The sequence below is a fragment of the Triticum aestivum genome, chromosome 1A (genome assembly GCF_018294505.1).
Source record: "Triticum aestivum cultivar Chinese Spring chromosome 1A, IWGSC CS RefSeq v2.1, whole genome shotgun sequence".
Lineage (NCBI taxonomy): Eukaryota > Viridiplantae > Streptophyta > Magnoliopsida > Poales > Poaceae > Triticum > Triticum aestivum.
In genome coordinates this window covers 46584442-46589694 of record NC_057794.1, presented here as the reverse complement: position 1 = coordinate 46589694, position 5253 = coordinate 46584442, and the positions used below count along the sequence as shown (strand labels likewise).

The 5253-nt window shown below is 44.1% G+C and overlaps 1 long non-coding RNA gene across 3 annotated transcripts; it reads left to right on the top strand.

Moving 5' to 3' along the window:
• Positions 1-1085: 1085 nt before the first annotated feature.
• LOC123188898 (uncharacterized) lies at positions 1086-5015 on the top strand. 3 transcript variants are annotated; one of them, XR_006495363.1, is made up of 5 exons: positions 1086-1430; positions 1569-2620; positions 3062-3255; positions 4657-4755; positions 4912-5015. It is a non-coding gene; the product is annotated as an uncharacterized lncRNA (long non-coding RNA). The 3 variants fall into 3 exon arrangements; XR_006495361.1 differs by having other exon boundaries at positions 4909-4991; XR_006495359.1 differs by having other exon boundaries at positions 4657-5005.
• The last annotated feature ends 238 nt before the right edge of the window (positions 5016-5253 follow it).

The following is a 5253-nucleotide window of genomic DNA, read 5'->3' as shown; positions in this document are numbered from 1 at the left end:
GTCCCTTTGTAAGTTGGTCCGAGAAAACGTTTTGGTTTTGCAAATTAACCCTGCATTTATTTGTATTTAACCCACGATTCTTTATGGGAAACACTTATCATCAACCAGCAGATAACTGGGCCACGTCCGTCACCTTCCCTGCGTGACACGCGCCCCGCATATCATCCTTTAATAAACTCGCTTTAGCAACAAGAAATATGCTTCCGAAACATATGCAATGTTGCAATACTCTATGACAGGTCTATATTTTACAACAAACTTCTTTTCTGAATTATTTCTGCAACAAGACCTCAGTTGCAAAAACAAATTACAACAAAAGCTCAGTTGCAAAAAAATACAAAAAATTTGATGTTGCAAAAATAATATTCCACAACAAGACCTGTGTTGTAGAAATAAGTCCGCAACAAAACATGCGTTGCAGAAATAATTCCGCAACAAAACCTGTATTGCAGAAATAATTCCGTACAAAGACCTGTGTTGCAGAATGGAGGCATGTTCAGCCGTATGATGCGGTAAATACGACGACTCGCGACCCGGCTGAAAGAATCCCAACAGTTATCCCCTTGCTCGAGCGCTAACCCTTCTCGGCCTCCAAGCCGCTCGCCCTGGTTGCCGCCGCCGGCCTCCATTGGATTGCCTCGATGCCCGACACCCGAATCTCGCAACCCTCCACCAGATGAAAGTCGCCGCCACCACTAGACCGTTGATGCTGCGTTGATCCTCTCTCCCGGAGGCGCCACCATCTCTGAGCCGCCGTGGATCTTCTGCTGATGGGGCTGGCCGCCTTCGTGGCCCTAGCGAGCTTGCAAAGCTGCTGCCGGAGACCAAACCCCCGATGTCTACGAGCTAGCTAGACGCCTCGCCATGCCCCTTGAGCGGCTGAGCCCCGCAGCCACCTCGCCAGCCACCGTTGGAGCCGCAGGCGGACAGGGACGAGGACATCATGTACAACCAGTGGCGGATGTACAGGGTGGCCAGGGTGGGCCGCGGCCCACCCTGGGATTTTGAGACAGCCTACTATATACTTATACATTTTAATTGGGCCTGAAAAATACCTAGCCCAGTAAACACACCCAGGAGTCCACGACGAACGCAGCCATCCGCTCAGACCCAGTCGTCCTCGTCCTGATGCCCTCGCAGTCTCGCACTGCCGCCCGACCCCGACCCCGGCGCGGCAAGCCGGCAGCCGCCTCCCCATTCCTCGCCGCCGGTCGCGCCCCCTCCGCCGTAAAGGAAGATCCCGCCTCTCGTCCCGCCCGCCCGTGCGGCCCTCGGGTCCAGCCGACGCCTCCTTGTGTGCAGCCCTGCTCCAGCGAGCGGCTGCGCCCCTGCCGTCGGCCGGCTGCCGGGACTGCTGGCGCCCCTGCCCTCGCGGCTTCGCCCCCCTGCTGCAAATCTGGCCAAAACCAGAATACCCTGCCTGATTTAAGGTACCGAAATACACAAATTTCTGATTTAGAGTTTGCTTTTTTGAACTATGCTATCCACTACATGAAGAACATATACATAATTCTGCAAATCATTTAGGCCTCAATTAGCTTTATTGAGAGAAAGTCGTTTTCTTGCAGATTTGTTGTAAAATGAAGAGGGCCGGAGATCACTTTAGAAGAGAATTTTTTTGGAGTCATTGATCAAATTAGTCAAGAGCTTGAAAATCGGTTTGATGAGATCAACATGGAGTTGTCATCTTCTATATCTGCTTTGAATCCCGCCAACTCATTTGCTGCTTTTGATGCACAAATGGTATGCAAGGTACAAAGACTTGTTGAGTTTTATCCCAAAGATTTTTCAAGTGATGACTTGATACACCTTAAACTACAAGTTCATAACTATATAGATGACATGAAAAAAGATGACAACTTCCGAGGCCTTGGAAATCTTGTTGATCTCTCGGTTAAGCTTGGTCAAATAGGGAGACATATAGTTCATCATTTGGTGTACTTGCTTCTAAAATTGGTATTTATTCTACCGGTGGCAACAACAAATGTTGTGAGCGCATTTTTTGCCATGAGCATAGTCAAGAGCAAGTTGAGAAATAAGATGGGCGATAGTCTTTTGGATGATTGTCTAGTCACATGTGTTGAGAGAAACCCTTTCTCCAAGGTGAATGAACATGATATAATTGATACCTTCATGACAATGCAAAAGCGTAGGCCGAAAACATAGTGTTTTTAAACTTCTCAAGGTATGTCTATGATCCATGTAGTATATATGTACTATGTAGGTTTCTTTATGCAAAACTTAGTCTTAATTGAGAATTCTAGTTTGTTTGTAAGACCATATTGATCTATTTCTATGTGATACTGTGAACTAGTTAGAACGTTCACATGTCGCATTTTTTGTCAAAAAATTTTTTGGGGGGCGGACCACCCTGATGTGAAAAGCTAGCTCCGCCACTGCGTACAGCGGAGGTGTTCCGGGATGATGAGGAGTTCCAACAAATGGAAGAAGCGGCGGCACTCCCCGACAACCTCCTTCGTGGAATCCTCGAGCGCCTCGATCCGCGCAAGGCGGCGACCCTTCCCTCACTGGCTCTTCCTCCTGCACCTTGACGTCAGCCACTTCCCTGGCGCTACATGGGTCGAGATCATGGGCACATTCACGGCCACAACACATCCAGGTATCCTCCTCCGGACGGGTGCAAATGTGACTGCAAGATTGCTATCGAGGCCTCCCCAGCTTCTGCATGCCGGTCCTGAAGGGAGCATATATACCACTGTTTTAAATAGCCCGCTATAGCTCCGCTATAGCACGCTATAGCGTTTACAAAAGGTCTTGCGCTAAGAGACTTTGGTCCAAACAAATGAACAAACATTTTAAATAGCACGCTATAGCTCCGCTATAGCACGCTATAGCATTTGGAAGAGGTCCGCCGCTAAGATGCTTAGCGCGCTATTTAAAACTTTGATATATACTCATTGCTTCTCATTCCATATTTGTTCATTACGTTTATTTGCTAAATTGATGCTCATGAAGTCATGATTGACTAGTTGTTGTTCGAATTTCAGAATCATTTGCATCTCTTTGTTACCAAATTTTGCTGCAACCGTTCTGCCTGCAGGCAGGGATTCTTGGCCAACCCCACATCCTTCTCCTAGCCGCGTCCAGGCAGGGAAACAGTGATCCAGCGGCAATGACAAAGTTGATTCAAGCCAGCTCCTTGCCTTGGTGAAGCTGTGATGTGGGATGGCGCCATGGCAGTGGTACTCCAGCAAAATGCCACGATGCAAGAAGAACCGCTCAATATTTCCTCAGGTTTAATCTTCTTTCTCAATTCCACGGGTTCCCATTAATTAGTATTTGGTGGTTAACAAATGGAATTACATGATGCTTAGAATCAATGGATTCATACCTTGCATGGTTGGAATTTGAATGTGCTTAGCCGAATTGATCATTTGTGTACATACTGGCATTTATATACGGGCATTTATATAGTCAGACCACACACGGGCATTTATATAGTCGTGAAGCATGTTGCTTTCTTCAAGTGATTGCGTTAAGAACAGGGAAATAATAATACTGCTAAGTGATTCAGAGTTAAGTGACTAGTTCTTAAAGAGAGAGGAGGCATGCTGGCCATATTCTGAGACTGATACAAGGTGGGTTGGTGTAGTTAGGATTATAATGTTAATCTGTTGATACATCATACAAAATAGATTATAATGTTAATATGTTGCTGCTGCCCTTTGTACAGAAGTGGAATATGTTAATTTGCTTCTGCTGCTACACAAAGAAAAGTGCAGTGGAGTAGCTACTGCTCCGCTCTAGAAACAGAGCACGCAGCCAAACAGAAATGCAGTATATAGAGACAGACAGTGAAATAAATGATGGCTGAGACAAAATCCATGTACTGAATAAACTTACCAACTTACCACTGAAAGGATATGGAATGGATCACTGAAACAAAGGGCTCCCTGCAGCCCATCTCCCAAATGCAACAGGCTATGCATGCCCAATATTTGATGTGTGACTGACTTTTTTGTGTCGACTGAGTTCTTTTGTGTTGTTATTACAATCATCAGTGGAGATTTAAAAAAACATTGTGGATTGGTAAGACTAAGTTCAAATTATCATATTTAATGGGTCATAATTTTTTATTCCAAAAGAAGATGTTACACAAAAAATACATGATTGATTTGATAAATTTAGATGTTACCAAAGGTCATGCATGTCGCTGCTGCATGAATTCAATCGATATTTCTTTGTTTGAACTGATGTATAATGAATGTAACTGATTTGCCCCCCTCGGATCTACCTCTGTTTCAGTTTATCTTTTCTGAAAATTTGTGCTACTTCCGATTGCTCACTATTTTCAGTTTGGATGATATGATACAAGCCCCTGTTTCAGTTTATTTTTTTCTGCAAAATTATTGTTACTAGCCAAGGATTGAACCAAGAAATTTCATGTTGTTGACTACATATACCTGAACATGGTGGCTTCAACTTGGTTACAGTAATTCTTGGGCATGATTCTGGAGTAATTCTTGAAGTTTCATATATTCTGCTATTTCTTCAGTTATCAATTAGCTTAATTGCATACACATGAATAGGTATGCTTGCTGCACCTAGCAAAAAAGGATTAGGAGGTGTGTTCAGTGGAGTGGATTTAATTGGTTTTGACATCTCTGTAATAGACCATATCCATCGACTTTGCAGCCGTCGTCTCCGTCGACTTCGCCGCAAGGCCATCTGTGATCACCTCCGCCGACTTGGGAGGAAGACCATCAGCTATCACCAAGACCTAATTTGCCACAGGTACTTTTGGAGCATCTGATGGGTCTTGTCTGTTTGTCAATTCGTCAGTTTAATGTAGCCAATGTAGCTGTTGCCGACGGTAGACTACATTTGACTGACAAGCAACACATGCCCTCCTACATTTGACCGACAGATCCTGTTTGTACTTGACAGCAGAAGACTAAATTCGTAAAAGAAGATGTCTGTGATGAGTTCACTGGTTAAAAAAATACAGGATGCTTCAGTGACCCCATTGTATGAATATGTTTGTTTAAAAACAAGCTTTTATGTTCCTATATTTTCTGTTATGTATGTTAGTTGAATTTATTTGAAACAATTTACAAAACGAGTTTACTGATGCCTGGAGGTAATTAGCCAGTCACTGAATGCTTCCTCTGTTGATGTTGCTTCTTTAGGTAAAGACCTAGCCAAATGGGGATATGCAATTTGTATATGGGGATCCTCAATTTATTTTTTGCAGTAACCTGAAATTGTTTAGCAAATATTTATTGGTAGCCA